General features: G+C 35.7%; 1 protein-coding gene and 1 non-coding gene across 2 annotated transcripts in view; one reads left to right on the forward strand and one right to left on the reverse strand.

Moving 5' to 3' along the window:
- The window catches only part of CNTN1 (contactin 1), a 290,240-nt gene that overhangs the window by 78,861 nt on the left and 189,586 nt on the right, over positions 1 to 21,793 (reverse strand). The gene's annotated exons all lie outside the window — the stretch shown is intronic.
- LOC112832744 (U6 spliceosomal RNA) lies at positions 21,010 to 21,116 on the forward strand. The gene has a single exon (XR_003210441.1). It is a non-coding gene; the product is annotated as a U6 spliceosomal RNA (small nuclear RNA).

Consider the following 21,793-nt stretch of genomic DNA (forward strand, 5'->3'; position numbering starts at 1 on the left):
TGCCAGAGATAGAAACGCTGGGTCACAGGCCGGGTGAGCACAGAGTGTGGTTGGAGACCGGGGAGACAGGAGTGATTGACTGTTTTTCTCTGGGGGCGCACTGAGGAGCAGGACCCTGAATTATCAACTCCTCTGAGGTGGAGATTGGGAGGCTGCCATTTCACTCTCGTCCTCCAAAGCTGATCAGAAAGCTTGCAGGGAACAAAAGCTCCCGAGAGCAAACCCGAGCAGATTACTTAGCCCCGCCTGGCAAGGGCGGGGCAATTCCACCTCGGCAGACACTTGGGAACCACGGCAACAGGCCCCTCCTCCAGAAGATCAGCAAGAACAGCCCTCCAAGGCCGAGTTTCCGGATCAATGAGAACAGCAGAACTCCAGCGCTAGGGGAATACTGCACATAGAGTTCATGGCTTTTTCCCCATGATTCTTTAGTCTTTCAAAGTTAATTTTTTTTAACTTTCTTTTCTTTTTTCTTAATTTTTCTTTTTCCGTTTTTCAACCAACATCTTATCAATCCCTTTTTTAAAAAAATCTTTTTATATATTTTTCATTTTTAGAGTCATATTCTATCCCTTCATAGTAGTTAACCTTATTTTTGGTATATATATATATACCAAAGTATATAAAGTATATAAAGTTGTTCTCTCTTTAAAATTTTGGGATACAGTTTCTTCTAACAGACCAAAATATACCTTAAATCTCTAGTGTATGGCTTTGTTCTAGTCTCCTGTCTGATCACATTCTCTCCCTTTTTTTTTTAAATCCTCTTCTTTTTTCAACCAACTTCTTATCTTACCAATTCCTTTTATAAAATCTTTTATAATTTTCATCTTTACAGTCATATTCCATCCCTTCATCATATTAACCTTTATTTTTGTACATATATAAGTTTTTCTTTCTTTAAAATTTTGGGAGGCACTTTCTTCTAACAGACAAAAATATGCCCAAAATCTAGTGTGTGGCACTGATCTATGTACCAGCCTGATCATATTTGATCATATTCTGTTTTTTTTTTGTTTTGTTTTGTTCTGTTTTTGTTTGTTTTTATCTTTTTCTTTTTTCTTTCTTTCCCTTTCTTTTCCCCGGGTTTCAGGTCTCTTCTGATTTGTTTAGTGTATATTTTTCTGGGGTCATTGTTACCCTGTTCACATTTTGTTCTCCCATTCATCTAGTCTCTTCTGGACCAAATGACAAGATGGAAAAGATCACCTCAAAAAAAAGAACAAGAGGCAGTACCGACTGCCAGGGACCTAATCAATACAGACATTAGTAAGATGTCGGAACTAGAGTTCAGAATGATGATTTTAAAGATACTAGCTGGGCTTGAAAAAAACATGGAAGACATTAGAGAAACCCTTTCTGGAGAAATAAAAGAACTAAAATCTAAACAAGTCAAAATCAAAAAGGCCATTAATGAGGTGCAATAAAAAATGGAGGCTCTAACTGCTAGGATAAATGAGGCAGAAGAGAGAATTAGTGATATAGAAGACCAAATGATGGAAAATAAAGATGCTGAGAAAAAGAGAGATAAACAACCACTGGATCACGAGGGCAGAATTCGAGAGATAAGTGATACCATAAGATGAAACAATATTAGAATAATTGGGATCCCAGAAGAAGAAGAAAGAGAAAGAGGGGCAGAAGGTATATTGGAGCAAATTATAGCAGAGAACTTCCCTAATGTGGGGAAGGAAACAGGCATCAAAATCCAGGAGGCACAGAGAACCCCCCTCAAAATCAATAAAAATAGGTCAACACCCCAACATCTAATAGTAAAACTTACAAGTCTTAGAGACAAAGAGAAAATCCTGAAAGCAGCTCAGGACAAGAGATCTGTAACCCACAATGGTAGAAACATTAGATTGTCAACAGACCTATCCACAGAGACCTGGGTGGCCAGAAAGTACTGGCATGATATCTTCAGAGCACTAAATGAGAAAAATATGCAGCCAAGAATACTATATCCAGCTAGGCTGTCATTGAAAATAGAAGGAGAGCTTTGTAAACTTATAGACATCATACAAAAGTGGTATATTAGGATTACCTGTTGGTGGCTTGTGGAAAACTTTTTGCCAGAAATGTTTATTTTTTAAAAACTAAAATATATTGACTAATAACACATCATCCATCTTCCTCTCCTTCCCTTTTTTCATTTATTCATTCAACAAAATTAAAAGTAAATAAGATCCTTATGTGTCAGCAAGGGAGAATCTAGGTTTTGTGGGGCCTTATCTTTAAAAGTTGGAGAGCTGTATTTAAAAAGGAGAAGACAAAAATTACTGAGGTAAACTAAGCCACAAAACTATGCAGTAATCTAATTACAATACCTTGCTTTTATAAATTTTGCAAAACATAGGATCATGTGATTATACTGGTGAGGCTTCATCCAGCAGGGCCTTGGAATAGTCTCATATAAGGGAGGTACCCCACAACCTAAGCCCCATTATCTATGGTACATCCATCTCTGTGAACAAGCATAGAGATAGAGGAATCAGAAAGAAAGAGATAGTTGGCTTGCCCATAAGAAGTTTGTAGATCAATGGGAACACAGATGTGTACAAAAATCAGTGTGATAGAATAGTTGTTTAGACCAACATGTTACTAAACTTGAAAACTTTTAATTATTTTAACTCTAAGCACTGTAAAATACATCATGGTGGGTATGGATCTGATTATGGGAGCCAGGACATATGACTTAGTTAGGTTTGAGTCATTTGGTGACTTCAGAACCCAACCACTTCTTTCTGTAACTCCTTGAGAGCAACATGTCCCAAGGCATTAAAAAGGGACCTCTTCAATTTGGACATAATAGAATTCCAACTTTGAAAGATATTAACTCATGTTTTCAAACAACATATAATAACAGTGAAAATTCTCATGACATAGAGTTGAATGTAAAATCTAAATTAAGATAGAGTATGAAAACAACTCTGAAAAGAGAATACCTAATGTCACAATGCTCAAAATATATTTAAACATTTTCTTAAATAGCAAAAACAAAATGGTACTAATTGCTTGCATCATAATGATGTGGAAAAAAACAACAACATGGGATCCCACTTTTTTTTAAAAGATTTTATTTATTTATTCAAGAGAGAGAGAATGAGAGATAGAGAGCACGAGAGGGAAGAGGGTCAGAGGGAGAAGCAGACTCCCTGCTGAGCAGGGAACCCGATGTGGGACTCGATGCCGGGACTCCAGGATCATGACCTGAGCTGAAGGCAGTTGCTTAACCAACTGAGCCACCCAGCATCTTACTTATTTTTTCAGTTGTGATGAATTTTAAGACCATATTTACCTTCCTGATTTGCCAAAATCCTAGTATTGGCAGAGACTGGTAAGAATATTTAGTGGTACTACATAGGCCAGGATAAACACATTTTCCCTTTTGGTATGTTGATTACTCTGAATTGAAAAATCAATCAAGAAACAAGTATTTCTTAAAAAAAAGTTGAGTTGAATTCTCAGCTTTTATTTATTTACTTATTTTTTATTTTTATTTTTATTTATTTATTTGATAGAGAGAGATACAGCGAGAGAGGGAACAGAAGCAGGGGGAGTGGCAGAGGGAGAAGCAGGCTTCCAGCTGAGCAGGGGCTCCATCCCAGGACTCTGGGATCATGACCTGAGTGAATTCTCAACTTTTAGAGAAACAGAGGAAATATAGTGGAAATGGGTCAAATTAGCATCAGGAAATATTTAAAAATATTCTTGAATGAGGAAAAATAATTTATGTTTTAAATGCCAGGATCAATTTATGACCAGTTTCTCTTTCTTGGACATAGGTGGGAAGGTGGAACTATGGGTTTGTATAAATTGTATTTTCTGGACTCTTAATATTAATTTTATTTTATTTTATTTCTTTTACTAAGCAGGGAGAAAAAGAAATAGGTAAATGGAAAAAATGAACAAAAATTCCTTTAGGAGGCAAGGAAATCAATTAAATGATCTATGGAAAGATTTTTAGCTTTTCATTTCTATGATGTAGAATATCATTCATATATAAAGACAGACCTAAATGAAAATTACTGAAACCCGAACACATTGTTTATGTCCTCTAAAGTTTGTCTTAAAAATGCACATTTGAGCATTTTCTTAATCTTTTAGATCCTATTTCCTCTCACTGAGTTATGTACACTAATTAGGTTCAGTTCTTTTCATTAAAAGGAAGATGGAGGTACCTGGCTGGCTCAGTCAGTGGAGCATGGGACTCTTGATTTCAGGGAAGAAAGGAAGAAAGAAAGGAAGAAAGGAAGAAAGGAAGAAAGGAAAGAAAGAAAGAAAGAAAGAAAAAGAAAGAAAGAAAGAAAGAAAGAAAGAAAGGTAGAAAAAGCAAACAAACTGTGCCAAAACTGTTGTATCAATCACTTATTTTTGTAAATATTGACTTTGGTAATATACTGCGAAAATTTCACAGATTATAAAGCATTTCAGTTTAATGTGGCAATAATTATTGGATTTAAATAGTTGTGACTTACCTATTAATAAACTGTTATAATTTGAGAACTCTAAATAATTCTCACAGATATTCAACTTTAAGAACAAGGGATGGCACAGCAGTTTTGATATTGACTGTAGAGGAACCAGCACTGACCCGAGAGAAAAAGAATCAGGTATATAGAGGTAAAGAATGAAGAACAATTTCTTTGAAAGTTTTCTTGAGAATTATAATTTTGATGGAGTGTGTCAGTGAGATTTTGGTCTATGTATCTCATTGACTTTACAGGTAGTCTCAGAAAGGAGAGCTGGTCAAAAGAAAGATTAGCTGTGCCCATACAGAGCAAGTGATTTCAGAAAATTGGAAATAAAATACATAAGAATTTTCTAGATCTGGGATGTCATTTGACATTTCCTCCTTAGATAACAATCACAATATGTGGGAAGGTCTGGCAAGGCATAGTCAAAAGAGAATAAGGTAATTCAGCCAGATCTTGTCTGAATTTTGGCTCATCCACTTCTTATGATAAAAATATTTTTTATTTGCCATGTAACTAGATTCTCAAAGTAAAAATTAATTCCATCTCAAGTGTTTCAAAAATTCAGAAAGTCCTCATATAAATTGGGTGGACATATTAATATAATTAAATTTCTCTCTTTAGAAAGGGATGAATAGGAGAATATATCCAGTGTAATTAGAACTCATCTTCACTCATGCCACATTTGGATGTTTTATTATCTAGGCAAGTCACAAAACAAGAGATTTCCTCACTTCCTCTGTCAGAAAATGGTATCAAAACTTGCTGTAAAACTAAAGCCAATGCCATTAACCAGTTTTAAAACTATAGTTGGGGTTTTCTCAGTTATTCAAAACTGCTAGAGTAAAGAGTTATTTATATCTGAATGTATATTTTCTAACAAAAAGACCTTATCCTTATTATATTTTCCAAAAATTAATTATGCTAGTAGATTCAGCTACTAGAACCAGGGCCATAACTCAAGTCTAACGGTTGATACACCAGACATATAAGATTTTGTGGTTGTTTTTCTTTTAGATATTATTACAATTAGTGATAAATTACTAATGTACTAAATAATGAACTTCATGATTTTTTGCAATGGAATCTTCATTTTGTCAAAGTTTCACAAATAGCACATGTATAAACACCATGGGTACTTTTCATGAAACGTTTCCCCATTTATGTCAAGACTTATACTATCCCAACCATTTTAAAAGTGTACAGTTCACTGGTATTGTGTAAATTCATATTGTTGAACAACCATCACCACCATCCATCACCATAAGTCTTTACATCTTTCAAAACTGAAACTCTGTACCCATTATACAATAACTCATTAGATCTCCTCCTCCAAGCCCCTGCAACCAAGAGTCTTCTCTATTTTTTATTTCCCCTTTTTCCTACACCCCAGCATCTGATAACCTCCATTCTACTCTCTGTTACTATGAGTTCAATTTTTCTCATCCATTCTTTAGCTTGCAACTTATGGCAAGTTATTCAATCTCTGACCCTAGTTTTCCTCATGTGTAAAATACGGAAAGAATGACTATTTCATAGGACTATTTTAAGAGCTGCATAACATTGTACATGTGAAATACCTACTATGAAAGTATTTAATAAATACTAATTTATTATTCTACTAGGCCATAGGCCCATCCAGGTCAGGGGACATGTCTCTTCTTTATTGTTGCTTTTATAAAGCCTGGCACATAGAAGCCTCTCGATATACATTTATTGAATAAATGAAGGAATGAGCGGACCACTCCATAACTATTCCAAAGCACTTGCCACAAACAAACTGAAATTTAACTTTAGTTCCTTAAAATAAGGGTAGGATGGTGAAAATAAATAACAAGGAATGTCGCCCATCAGAGCTTTGTTCTTTGTTAGGGAATATTGCTGCTTATAAACATAGTCTAGAATAGAGTATTCTAACTAGCAATATTTTAAATCATTTTTTAATATGCACTTATTGAGTGTTGTTGGAAGTCTGTCTTCTAATCTGAATATTCACACTCGAGTCCGAAGGAAAAGTTTTCACTCTTTTGAGCCTGTCTGTCTCATACCATGACATCTTTTCCTTCACTCCAAAATATTGCCTATTTCAATAGGACAGTGAGTCATCAGCCTGACAGCATGTAATTTATTTCATTTAATGGGTTTCTTGCTGTTCAAATATAAAAGCATCTTTCACATCTTGTCCACACATTTGTTTTCTGCTAGAGATTTGCTCTATTGTGTCACCAGTTATCCTATCATTTGTGACTCCCTGATCACATCCCCTCAGCAGTGATGTAGAGCAGAGAGGCAGAGAGGCTGAGCTCACTCCTGCTAATGCAGAAGAAACTGCTCTTCTTCCTTCATTCTGGAGGACATATCATTCAGTTATTCACAGCTCACTCCCAGCCCCCAGAGGCCTGAAAGTGCTTCAGCAAATGAAAAACAAACAACTCTGACAAAGATGTGCCATTTATAGGAGCAGACCTTTTTCTCCTCAGTACCTGAAAACACATGATTAAAAGTGGAACCGAGGATGCATTCCTGTCCCTGAGGCCACGCTGTGCTGGCCAGCTCCCTGGACTTGCAGGCCTTCAGAGGGCCTTCAGAGCCCTGTGGCTTCTCTACTCGGCGGAGGCCTCCCAGCTGGTACTGCAGACGCAGCACCCCCCGAACCATCACAGATCTCTAGGTGTCTAGTGACTGCTGTAACCCTGACACAGACTGGCACTACCTTAATTTCCGAGGGAATTCAACTTCTTTTCTCCAATATCCTTTATTCAATGTCTTAGTCACACATTAAAACAACAACATGTTACAACAAGGCAACATAGTGTGGCACATTCTATCCCTTCCTTCCTTTTTCCTCCTTTCTTCCCACACTTGTCTTTCTCCCCACCTCTCCCTTTCTAATTTAGACAATGCTAGCGTTCTTTGAGAAATGTGGTCCATTTCTAAATATTCATTTTTCTGTTGGTCAGACACCATCTAGCTCTTAAGTTTCATTCTGGCATAGGCTAATCCAAATGTTATTCAAAAAAGCTTCAACCATACGTTAGCAAGCATTTCCCCAATAATAATTATTTGCAAAGTATTTAGTACTGTTAAATAATTAAAGGATGTATATAATTAAGGCCAACGCAACAAATATTTCATTCAACTAATGGTTATACAATCATTTACATTGACAGAGAACAAGATTTTAGGACTACTGATAAAATATTAATATATATAATCAAATGGTCACATCTCCATTTTAGACAGAAAAAAAAAGACAGTTGCAGGGACATCAGGAGTCTATCCTGATCTACCCTCAACACAGTTCATGAAAGGCCAGGTTAAAAAGAATATTTACTTATGGCATTCATATTATTTCTGAGAAACATTTGTTATAAAGTACTATTTCCAGAAAACAGTTAGAGAAAGCTTATTGGAATTGAACACAGATTAGTCCAGGTGAAAAGACACCAATATCTCCAACTCTACATTTTAAGAGCAGGGGACATTTATCCTCAGACTCATTATGAAATTCTGCCTCTGCTAAACAAGTCATTTAATCTTCCTGAGCAGTCAGTCACCCAGTCTGGAAAATGGAAATTCAAGTTCCTTCTGCACAGGATTGTGAATACTAACACATGTATGGATTTGGATACATGTGTGCATGTATGTATATGTGTAAGTAAAAACCCTACAACATATGTACATAATAAAAGTAAATATTGGGGCGCCTGGATGGCTCAGTCGTTAAGCATCTGCCTTCGGCTCAGGTCATGGTCCCAGGGTCCTGGGATCGAGCCCCGCATCGGGCTCCCTGCTCAGCGGGAAGCCTGCTTCTCCCTCTCCCACTCCCCCTGCTTGTGTTCCCTCTCGCGCTGTATCTCTCTCTGTCAAGTAAATAAATAAAATCTTTAAAAAAAAAGTAAATATTAAAGTGGAAAAGTTAAATCTTCCAGAAACAAAATTAGTTTTGGAACTCAAAAAACACTACCCCTTTATAAAGGGCCTATTATATATTTAAGTGTTAAGTCCATTAAACATCTTCATATCAATATTCTATCTCTCCAATTAATTTTCAGATGAAATATAATTTAAACATAGGTGACACATCTGCCTCTAGCTGAATGACTGCCTACTTTAGATGGTCTTCCCCAGCCTCACATTGGCTTCCTTAAATTCTATCATCAAATTATTATTATCTCAGTTCAAAAGTTTTTCTGCAAAGTCATTAACAACATTGTAGCAGCTTACTGCTATGATCAAATATAATTAGTAAAACTTTTTGAAGAACTTGCTGTTCGAAGCCAAAGAATAAGAGCACATACTCGAGGAAAACACCCCATTTTCTGAAAATAATCATAAACAGTATCCTTTCTCAGAACAGTCATATATATTGCTCCACTGGTGGGTAGAGCATAATATTCTTTGGATTGCAACCATCTTAGTCCCTGAAACAGCCCACCACTCGATTTTGTGCGCAGTATATGTACAAGGAGGAGCGATACAATACATTTCAAAACATTTCAATAAACATAACATCACCAGATTGTGAAATATGACTTAGAGGCTGCCAAGAAAAAAAAATCTGAAGGCGTTTTGAAGATATGGATATTACTTGAGTGCTGACAGCACAGGCTGCATTTTATAGAACAATTGAACTACTTACATTTTTAGATAATTTGATTTATGATTAAGTTAATTACTCATTTATTTTTAAAATCATGTAATACATGCAGAGGAACTTAAAAAAATAGTAGATCCCCTGTTTGTGATATTTATAGCACATTATTTTTCACAGGCCAATTTAAGCCAATGATGTCATACAAGACTATAATTGATACAGTCATGCTTATTCATTGAGACAGTTTCAGGAAACCATCGCTTTTAGGTAGTAAATGGAAAGTCCTACATATATTTTCTTCCATATTTTAGGAATATATGTATATATGGTTAGGTATCTCTTGAAATTTGAGAAAATGCAGAAAGGCCCTGCTGATTCCAAACTATCCCCCCCTATGCTCCCATAAAAATGACATGGTGCCAATTCTACCCAATTATTTTGCTTGAAATTATAAAATTGAGCTACTAATGGAAAATGGAGATGGTAATCATGAACAAATCAGGCAATATGATTTTTTAAGTATTTGCAATTCCAAGAATTATTGATTCAGTCAATGAATTATTGATTCAGTCAGGAGCTGTTTTATCAAGCAAGATTTAAAACTCAAACATATATTCATGAGATTCCACTCAACTTCTTTCCTATCAGTGTATTAATATGAATCAGTTTATTACTCAAGGGCAAATACATATTTTATTCTACTTTAAATATAGTGCTACTTTTGGCAAAGAATTGGTGTTCACAATAACAGATGAATATCAAATACAAGGTGAAATACGACAGGTGGGTTTTAGTACAAGTTTAGAAGGGGACTGGGAGGCAGAACTGATAATCCTTGTGTTGTCAATGATTTGCCTAAAGGATAGTGGAAGCAACTGAATGGAGCCAAATAATGAGTAGGAATGACGAAGGTAACAAAGTAACCTCAGCTAATGGGGACAGTAAAGGAGCAACAACAAGCATATGTGCTAAAATTTTTACAAATCACTTATCTATAGATCATCTCATCTGATCCTACCAAATGTCTCTGAGATTCTTAGGGATGAACTGAGTCATGAGGATCATGTGGATTGCCCAAAGATACACAGAGCCGGGGTGTGAATCCTTCTACTCCAGACAGATTTAAGCCCTATACTCTTCACTGTTTATTTTTTAAAAGATACTTAGAATTTATCCTTGCTCTAGATTACAAGAAAGGATATTTTGTATATTTGATGATCAACATATTTTTCAAAATGCTGTTATTGCTTCCCAAAATACAGGCTAGGGACCACCTACCTTAACAGCATTTGGATGTACTTGTTAAAAAAATAGATTTCTGAGAAACTCCCAAGAAAGAGTCTCTGGGAAAATAACCCAAGTATCTACATTTTAATCAAGATTCCCAGGTAATTTGTAAGCATACTAAAGTTCAAAAACTATTGTATTAAGTATATTAAGTGAAGGTCAGAATATTTCCAATACTCACAGAGAACAATCAAATGTTTTCTGAATTCATAAGGCCACATTTTTAACCAGTACAATCTAAATATCAGAAGGTATGCAACATTTAATAATTTACCTCTTGAAATTATGTCTGCACCGTACTTTCTTGTGGCATTTGGTCTGGGTGAGAATTGAGTGTCCTGTATGTCTACATCTGATTGACTTTACCATGTCATAATGAATAAGGCGTTTTGATATATCACTTTGACTACTACCTGGAAGGGTTCCTACTGTTAAATGAGACCTGTTGGACTATAATGACATGACTGAATGTGCTGTTAACTTGTCTTGTTGCCCAAACGGCAGTTCAAACTGATCCGAGATGGCTGTACTACTACAAAGAAATGTGTTCCATGATACCTTCCCTGTGATTCACATCTAACAATCCAAAACCGGATTTAATAAGTCTTTGACAGCAGAAAAAAAAAAAATTCCCATGCCAGCAGGACAGAACTTTCAAACTTCTTTCCCTTTTGCTCTCCCACACATTCACAAAAGAACAAAACCTGGGAAGAAACCATACCAGATTGAAACGCTCACTCAATTTACACTGGGAGTTTTAAAGCCTTCCTGGGCTGTAATCTCTCCTTTGTATAACTTTATTCCTCTGTAGAGATGGTCATGTCTAATAAAAAGGCTTCACTGTTACCGCCACTCTGCTTTCTGAAGCCCCACTTGAAGCCATGCTCCCTAATGCAACTGCAAAGGTTCAGGATGTCAGAGCTGCTTCTTCCTGCACAATATCTGTATGTTTTGCATGTAAAAGAGCAGGTGTTTGTTCTACCCCACCAACCTAAAAGCACATAAAATTTCGTACTGTCTTTTGACAAGACACCCACCCATGATGAAAGAACAAGTCTGATGATCTTATATCTCCTATCAGCTGCTGTTCAGGTTAAGAGAGATACCACACAGAAGGAAGGAGAAGGATATAACCTTTGACATTCTATTTTTTAAACAACAGAGAAGAGTCACTAGCTATAAGTCATTGTATCAGTACTTAAATTGATGCGTGATTCCTACCAAAATAATTTAAGCCCCTATAGCTAGAAACAATATAAGAGAATTATTTTTTAAATGCACTTCAATTCTATTAAACAATTCCACAAGTACTTATTTTTGAAACACATATAATATTTGTGCTATTTAATGAGATTATCAGTTTTTAATGCGTGCTATTCAAAGACCAAGAAATTTGTTTCATTTTCTTTGAAGATTATAAAATAATGTAATCATAAAGGTAGCTGGGTGGTAATTTTAATTATTCATTCATGCCATGCATATTTATGAAGCACCTACCAAGTCACGACATTTTGTAGTAGCAGCAAACATATTGGTAAATCAAAGATATATATTCAGTGAGAGACTTTCTAGTTTTAAATGTCTCAACAGCAGCTTGTCTCATTCCTTTTTCTATACTCCATATTGCCTAATGCAAAGCCTTACACACTGAAGGCACTCAATTAACGTCTGTTGAATACATTTATGGAGTAATTACTAAACGCAAATTATTGGTCTGTATTTGATAGGCAGATCTATGCAAGCAGAAGGAAGTGGCAATAGTAAAAGCATAAAGTAGGAAAGTAAAGGTTAAATTCAGACAACTCTCCAGAGTTTAATATGGCTGGGGCATGAACTCATGGGAGCAAGCATTAGAAAAATATAAGTGGGAAGAAGCGTGTAATCAAATTAGGGAAATTTAAATGCCAAGTGTTGAACTTTTGGTTCCTTCCACAGGCAGTGAGTGAGTTTCCCTTGCTGAACTGTTCTGCAAGAAAATATCATCATTCTCTTTAATCCTAAGTGCTTTGGTTGATGAACACTCTGTTCTTCAGTCTCCTTTTCATGGTTCCATTGACAGAAGAGATATTGAGGAAGCTCCCTAACTCCTGTATTTTGATGCCCTTATGTGGAGGTTTCAGATTTACAGCCAGCAACAACATGGTCTTGAGCTGTACAAAGAGCTTTATCCTTTTTTACTCAAATTTGTATCAAATAATAAGTTTCCAATAAGATAAGAGTGGATACATCCCTCCATTTATACATAATTTCAGAACAAAGATGTGGCTGATGCAAAAACTGAAATCTAAGGGAGAGGGATTCCACAGTTTCTGATAAGAACTTTATTCTCTCTTAACATAAGTAATTATTTCTTTGTATCAAATGTAAGTCTTATCAAACAAGTATTTATTAAGCACCTACTATATGAAAGAACGCAGATGAACACCAGTTTGATAACAAAAGTGGAGACAAATTCTCAAACTTCAGAAACTTAAAGTTTAGTTAGGCACAAGGATCAGAGCAATCTCACTGGATCTATCCCTGATCCCTGTTACCAAGAGTAATCTGTGCCATAAGTTTATTATTTTAATGAACATATATCGAAATATCTGAAGCTCAGTGAATACTACAAAATTTAATGTGATCTTCAAAGAAGTTAACTCTCTTGTACTCCCTGCCCCAAAATTTGTCAATGATACACCATCATTTCCTAATTCATGCAACAAATATCTATTATCTATTTTATATGTTATACTATATATTATACTAGGTTATAGAAATCATAATTATAGTATATATTATACTTTTTAATCATATTGTATATACTATAATTATAATTATCATTAGAAATATTATAGAAATTAAAAGATTAATTATATAGTCCTTAGTTTAATAGTTAAGATAAACACACTCCATCATCAGTCAACTTGCAAGCCAGGCTCTGTTCTAGAAGCTTAAATATTAAGTAATATTCATATGAACCAATGATGTAGTTATTATTATTAACCTCAGTTTATGGATGAGAAAACACATCTCTTCTATATTTCAAGACCTAAATCAAGATTTATCTTTATAGAAAAGTCTATCCTCTGGCAACCTCGTATGAGGTTTTCTCCATTGTCTAAAATCATGGAATGAGGGGCTTCTGGGTGGCTCAGTCATCTGCCTTCAGCTCAGGTCGTGATCACAGGGTCCTGGGATTGAGCCCCCCATCAGCATCAGGCTCCCTGCTGAGCAGGGAACCTGCTTCTCCCTCTCTCACTCCCCCCTGCTTGTGTTCCCTCTCCCACTCTCTCTGTCAAATAAATAAATAAAATCTTTAAAAATAAATAAATAAAATCATGTAGTGAGCTGTTTGACTCACTCATGGATTCCTTATTATCAGGTTCTTGCTTACCTTTCAAATGCAAAGCCACTTCCAGCTGAATATAGGGACACTTTATTAGAAAACATATTTGAAGACAATTTCAGGGGTTGAGAAAAAAATTATTTTGGAGAAGTGTTTTCTTTGCCAAAATTTGGTATTTTGACAGGTCTTGATGGCTTATGAGGATAAGTATAGCAGAACATCTGACTATAAAACTGTCCTGGAAAGTCTGGGCATATGGTAAGACCATTTTAGATTTTTATATTATCAAAAGGCAATGAGATTAAACACAAGAGCGTAGATGCAGTCAGAATTCTTTCACATGACTATTTCATTTGGGCAAGTTATATCAACAATTGGCAAATGGAAATATTAATATGTACTTGTGAGAATTACATGAAAAATGTACACAAGATACCTGTATTAGTTCCTCTTCACCTCTAGCTAGATTAGAAATTATTGAGGAAAAAGAACATGACTTATATATATTTTCATATTCCTATTGGGGCTTAAATACTTTGCATCGTGTGTGATCAATAAATACATGTGTGTGCATGTGCATGTGAGTGGGTATGTGTGTATTCAATGGCACTGAAGATATGTCATAGAAGAAACTGATAATTAAAAGAAAAAGCACCACACCTGTGAATGTCTATGTAACTGCCTTCATTTAGAAGCTGTTAAGCACAAGATTCGCTTTAAACAGTTAACATTGAATTGAGCATAATTCCATGCATTTCTACAAGTGGGAGGAATGATATGACACCATTTCTCTTCCAAGATCTAATGGATTCTCTAATGCTGTGCAGTTGCCAATACAATTTGCGCTGTAGATATATAAAATCGGTAATTTAGTTAGCAAATGTAGAAACAGTTATGTAGGCAATTTGATTTGTTTAAAAATATTTAAGGATCTATCCTGTACCTTGTGTTAGGTCCTTAGAGATTCAACAGACCCAAGATATATGGTCCTCAGCTTCAAGGGGGCTCTGGAACTGTGAGAAATAAACTCAGTTTGAAAGTAGGAGGTGCGGGAAAGGAAGGAGGTCAGGGGTGAGTTCTCCCCTCTTGACTTGCCCATTGGTTTGGAAGGCACTGCCACTTGGCAAAGGGGAAGCAGTGTTTTGGTGAAAAAGTGAGTAGACCAGAGATTTAGTTTTGAATATGTGGTAGGTTTCAGTTTCCCCTTATACATCCAAGGGGCAATGCCAAGTAAATATCTGAATAAATGAGAACAGAATATGGAGGGTGTTGGGGTTGGGAATAGGTTGATTTCCTAGAGATAACATGTGAAGCCCAATAACAGGTAAAACTTCCAAGTCAATTTGACTTATGCAATGGAAAAATGAAAGGAAAATAAAATAAACAGCAGAAATATAACCCAAAATGATTTTTCCCCCAACATGGCCCCCTCATTAACTAAAAAAATAAGGGAAGAAAGCAGTGACAGCTGTACCTACTGGCAGGAGCCCTGCAGCCCTTTGCTCAATTCCCAGAATTATTTACTTTCTTCAAGTTTCTATGAGTTTAGAAGAAATACTTTTGGCTTTGGCTCAAAAATCCCTGCTGAATTAAAACAGATTTTTAAAAATGTTGCTTGGTGTTTCAAAGATTTAAGAAATATCACTACTGTAGTTTCAGTTCCTTAGAGTAAAGATGTTAGAAACTCATAGGTTTGAGAATGCAGTAATTCATCCTCTCTTATTTTTGTGAGCTAATTTTGAATGCATAAGACTTATTAAGGCTACTAAAAGACTTTTAGTCTTATTCAATAAAGTATCAGGGTTGAATTCAATATGTCCATATTTAAATCCCCAAATCTTAAATCATCAACATTTTAAGCAATTTTGATTTAGCTTGAAAATTAAACTCCTTACATGACTATACAGAAATGATAAAATGATCTCCACAGTTAAGGTGAAAAAAAAAAGGTTATGCGGTTAAGCAGTAAACTTTAGGCAAAATAAATATTTTAACATGAATTATCTAAGTGACCATTCATTCTTTATTTATATTTGAATTATATCTGAAATTTTTAATAATAATAATAACCAGGATATTGCTGCTTAATATTTTTGGTCTTTTAATAAGTATTTTTTCTATCAATAGATACATTTTGCTTTCAACCCCATCATTCTTTTGTTTATTCACTCGCCAGTTGTTCTCATTTTTGAGTTCCATTTGTTTAGTGTGTCTTGAATTTTTGGGAAGAATTTGTAATGATTTATATTCTGCTAAATTGAACCTCTTTGACTCTCAGCATTCCAGCAAAAACAAAAGCACCATGTACTGCCTTTTATATTTCTTTTAAAATACATTATATAATAAGATGCGGCAAACTGTGTCACAGTCAGGTCAACTAAAAAGTAAAAATTTTGGGTTGAAAAACTATTGCCCTTGTAAAAGTGAGCTTCTTAAGAAACTAAGAGTTGTTACTGTATATTGTCTCTGTTCCTTTCTGGTCTATGTTACTTTTAGGCTCTCTCTTTGCTTAGAGGACCCCTTTCAATATTTCTTGTAGGGCTGGTTTCGTGTTTGCAAATTCTTTTAGTTTTTGTTTGTCCTGGAAGCTTTTTATCTCTCCTTCTATTTTCAATGACAGCCTGGCTGGATATAGTATTCTTGGCTGCATATTTTTCTCGTTTAGTGCTCTGAATATATCATGCCAGTCCTTTCTGGTCTGCCAGGTCTCCATGGATAGGTCTGTTGCCAATCTAATGTTTCTACCATTGTAGGTTACAGACTTCCTGTTCCAAGCTGCTTTCAGGATTTTCTCTTTGTCTCTAACACTTGTAAGTTTTACTATTAGATGTTGGGGTGTTGACCTATTTTTATTGATTTTGAGGGGGGTTCTCTGTGCCTCCTGGATTTTGATGCCTGTTTCCTTCCCCACATTAGGGAAGTTCTCTGCTATAATTTGCTCCAATATACCTTCTGCCCCTCTTTCTCTTTCTTCTTCTTCTGGGATCCCAATTATTCTAATATTGTTTCATCTTATGGTATCACTTATCTCTCGAGTTCTGCCCTCGTGATCCAGTGGTTATTTATCTCTCTTTTTCTCAGCGTCTTTATTTTCCATCATTTGGTCTTCTATATCACTAATTCTCTCTTCTGCCTCATTTTTCCTAGCAGTTAGAGCCTCCATTTTTTATTACACTTCACTAATAGCCTTTTTGATTTCGACTTGTTTAGATTTTAGTTCTTTTATTTCTCTAGAAAGGGTTTTTCTAATGTCTTTCATGCTTTTTTCAAGCCCAGCTAGTATCTTTAAAATCATCATTCTGAATTCTAGTTCCAACATCTTGCTAATGTCCGTATTGATTAGGTCCCCGGCAGTGGTACTGCCCCTTGTTCTTTTTTTTTGAGGTGATTTTTTTCCATCTTGTCATTTTGTCCAGAAGAGACTAGATGAATGAGAGAACAAAATGTGAACAGGGTAACAACGACCCCAGAAAAATATACACTAAACAAATCAGAAGAGACCTGAAACCAGGGGAAAAAAAAGGGAAAGAAAAGAAAAAAGAAAAAGAAAAAGAAAAAGAAAAAAAAAGAATATGATCAAATATGATCAGGCTGGTGAATAGATCAGTACCACACACCAGATTTTGGGCATATTTTGTTCTCTTAGAAGAAAATGCCTCCCAAAATTTTAAAAAAGAAAAACTTATATATGTACAAAAATAAGGGTTAATACAATAAAGGGATGGAATATATGACTGTAGAGATGAAAATTATAAAAGATTTTATAAAAGGAATTGGTAAGAAGTTGGTTGAAAAGGAAAGAAGAGAGATTAAAAAAAAAAGGAGAGAATGTGATCAGGCAGAAGACTAGAACAAAGCCATACACTAGAGATTTAGGGTATATTTTGTTAGAAGAAACTGTATCCCAAAATTTTAAAGAGAGAACAACTTATATATACCAAAAATAAGGTTAACTACAATGAAGAGATAGAATATGACTCTAAAAATGAAAAATAAAAAAGATTTTTTAAAAAGGGATTGATAAGATGTTGGTTGCACTGGGTGTTATACACAAATAATGAATCATGGAACACTACATCAAAAAAAAAGAAAGATGTTGGTTGAAAAAGGGAAACATTCAAATTCAAATAAAAATAGAAGGAGAGAAAAGAAAATTAAAAAAAATTAACTTTGAAAGACTAAAGAATCGGGGGAAAAAAAAGCCATGAATTCTATGTGCTGTATTCCCCTACTGCTGGAGTTCTGCTGTTCTCATTGATTGGTAAACTTGGTCCTGGCTGGCTGTTCTTGCTGATCTTCTGGGGGAGGGGCAGTGGTTCTCAAATGTCTTTGCCCCAGGAGGAATTGCCCCACCTTTGCCAGGGGCCGGGCTAAGTAATCTACTCGGGTTTGCTCTTGGTAGCTTTTGTTCCCTGCAAGCTTTCCATACACCACTAAAACAGGCACATAATTCAATGGAACAGAATAGAGAGCCCAGAAATGGACCCTCAGCTCTATGGTCAACGAATCTTTGACAAAACAAGAAAGAGTGTCCAATGGAAAAAAAGACAGTCTCTTCAACAAATGGTGTTGGGAAAATTGGACAGCCACATGCAGAAGAATTAAACTGGACCACTCCCTTACACCACACACAAAAGTAGACTCCAAATGGATGAAAGACCTAAATTTGAGACAGGAGTCCATCAAAATCCTAGAGATCACAGGCAGCAACCTCTTCGACCTCAGCCGCATCAACTTCTTCCTAGAAACATCGCCAAAGTCAAGGGAAGCAAGGGCAAAAATGAACTATTCAGACTTCATCAAGATGAAAAGCTTTTGCACAACAAAGCTTTTGTTGACAACAGTCAACAAAACCAAAAGATAACCGACAGAATGGGAGAAGATATTTGCAAATGACATATCAGATAAAGGGCTATTATCCAAAATCTATAAAGAACTTATCAGACTCTAAACCCAAAGAACAAACAATCCAATCAAGAACTGGGCAGAAGACATGAACAGACATTTTTCCAAAAAAGACATCCATATGGCCAACAGACACATGAAAAAGTGCTCAACATTGCTTGGTACCAGGGAAATCCAAATCAAAACCTCAATGAGTATCACCTCACACCAGTCAGAATGGCTAAAATTAACAAGTCAGGAAATGACAGCTATTGGCGAGGATGCGGAGAAAGGGGAACCCTCCTACACTGTTGGTGGGAATGAAAGCTGGTACAGCCACTCTGGAAAACAGTATGGAGGTTCCTCAAAAAGTTGGAAATAGAGCTACCGTACAACCCAGCAATTGCACTGTTGGATATATACCCCAAGGATACAAATGTAGTGATCTGAAGGGCTACATGCACCCCAGTGTTTATAGCAGCAATGTCCACAATAGCCAAACTATGGAAAGAGCCAAGATGTCCATCGACAGATGAATGGATACAGAAGAAAATTAAAAAAAATTATTTTTTTAAATTTTTTAATTAATTAATTAATTAATTCCATAAAATTATGGAATTTTATGCAGCCATCAAAAGGAACGAAATCTTGCCATTTGCAATGATGCAGATGGAACTAGAAGGTATTATGCTAAATGAAATAAGCCAATCAGAGAAAGACGTGCTATGTGCTATGGTGAGCGCTGTGAATTGTGTAAGACTGTTGAATCACAGACCTGTACCTCTGAAACAAATAATACATTATGTCTTAAAAAAAAAAAGATAGTAGGAAGGGAAAAATGAAGGGGGGTACATCGGAAGGGGAGACGAACGATGAGAGGCTATGGACTCTGAGAAACAAACTGAGGGTTCTAGAGGGGAGATGGGTTGGGGGGATGGGTTAGCCTGGTGATAGGTATTAAAGAGGTCATGTATTGAATGGAGCACTGGGTATTATACGCAAACAATGAATCATGGAACACTACATCAAAAACTAATGATGTAATGTATGGTGATTAACATAACATAATTAAAAAAAATAAACTAAGAGTTGTGGAATAAGTTACATCCCCCCAAAATAATCAGTATTTTTATCAATGGAAAATATCTTAACTAAATCAGGTATTATTCCTAATGTACACACAGGAGGTTTGTGAATTACTATAGGTACTCATCTTTCTTTAAAATAGTAATGATTGTTTAATTATGGTTCTATCATCTCCTGTTGGTGTGTCTCCTCTGGGAATATTCCATTTCAATTTTGGCAATTAGTATTTTTATTTGAATAGGAGTCAGTACCTAATGTTTTGCTGAAAATAAGAAACTCCCCTGACTCATCTAGAACATACATATTATTTTATTTTATTTTTTTATTACGTTCAGTTAGCCAACATATAGTACATCATTACTCTTTGATGTAGTGTTCAATGATTCATTAGTTGTGTATAACACCCAGTGCTCATCACAACACATGCCCTCCTTAATAGCCATCACCCAGCTACCCTATCCCTCTACCCCATCCCTTCTGTAACCCTCAGTTTGTTTCCAGGAAACATACATATTATTTTATAAAGCTGAAAACCCCCATTGATCACAACATATTTAGGGTGTACACAGTGACATAGTTTTTTTAACCTATGATAAGCTCAGGTACACTGTAGTTATGTCCTTCCTGCCACCTTCTGGTAATTGCATCTGTCTAATCTATGCATCCTTTATCTTCAGACTGGCCTAATGCAAAGAGGCAACTTCTCAGTGTTAGATATTTAACTTTATCAGCCAGCTGGTTATTCGGCTAGAACTAAGCTGCAGAAAGAGGATAAACTCTTGAGATATGGCTATGGTATAGAAGAGTTCAATTTATTCTTTCATTAAGCAAGTATTTTAGCAAATTTTCTTTTTTTTAAGACTTCTTTGCAAAGATTACTTTTTTTAAAAGATTTTATCTATTTATTTGACAGAGAGAGAGCACAAGTAGGCAGAACAGCAGGCAGAGGGAGAAATTTTCTTTTTTTAAAGATTTTATTAATTTATTTGAGAGAGAGAGCATGAGCAGGGGGGAGAGGCAGAGGGAGAGAGAGAAGCAGGCTCCTCACTGAGCAAGAGCCTGATGTAGGGCTCGATCCCAGGACCCTGGGATCATGACTTGAGCCGAAGGCAGATGCTTAACTGACTGAGCCCCCCAGGTGCCCTTAGCAAATTTTCATGCAAAGGTAAAAAGGTAGAAGATTCAACATTGTCAAGACATCAGTTCTTCCCAACTTGATCTATAGATTCAATACAATCCCAATCAAAATCCCAGCAAGTTATCTTATGTTATTTTGTGTGTTGACAAACCAATTCTAAAGTTTAGATGGAGAGGTAATAGAACCAAAATCACCAAAACAATATTAAAGGAGAGTGCTTGCTTTGGCAGCACATATACTAAAATCAGAATGATATGGAGAAGATTAGCATGACCCCTGTGCAAGGATGACACACAAATTTGTGAAGTGTTCCATATTATTACAGTACATTAAAGGATTATTCACCAAGGTTGGTTCAACATCTTCCAATCAATCAATGTGATACAATACATTAATAAAAGAAGAAGAACCATATGATCCTCTCAGTAGATGCAGAAAAAACATTTGACAAAGTACAACATCCTTTCCTGATTAAAACTCTTCACAGTGTAGGGCTAAAGGGTACATACCTCAATATCATAAAAGCCATCTATGAAAAACCCACAGGAAATATCATTCTCAATGGGGAAAAACAGAGCTTTTCCCCTAAGGTCAGGAACATGGCAGGTATGTCCACTATCAGCACTGTTATTCAACATAGTACTAGAAGTCGTAGCCTCAGCAATCAGACAACAAAAAGAAATAAAAGGCATCCGAATCGGCAAAGAAGAAGTCAAACTCTCACTCTTTGCAGATGATATGATACTTTATGTGGAAAACCCAAAAGACTCCACCCGAAAACTGCTAGAACTCATACAGGAGTTCAGTAAAGTGGCAGGATATAAAATCAATGCATAGAAATCACTGGCATTTATATATAACAACAACAAGACAGAAGAAAGAGAAATTAAGGAATCAATCCCATTTACAACTGCACCCCAAACCATAAGATACCTAGGAATAAATCTAATCAAAGAGGCAAAGAATCTGTACTCAGAAAACAACAGAATACTCATGAA

This window comes from Callorhinus ursinus, unplaced genomic scaffold, assembly GCF_003265705.2.
Source record: "Callorhinus ursinus isolate GAN/ISIS: 27379988/994484 unplaced genomic scaffold, GSC_fseal_2.0 scaffold44, whole genome shotgun sequence".
Lineage (NCBI taxonomy): Eukaryota > Metazoa > Chordata > Mammalia > Carnivora > Otariidae > Callorhinus > Callorhinus ursinus.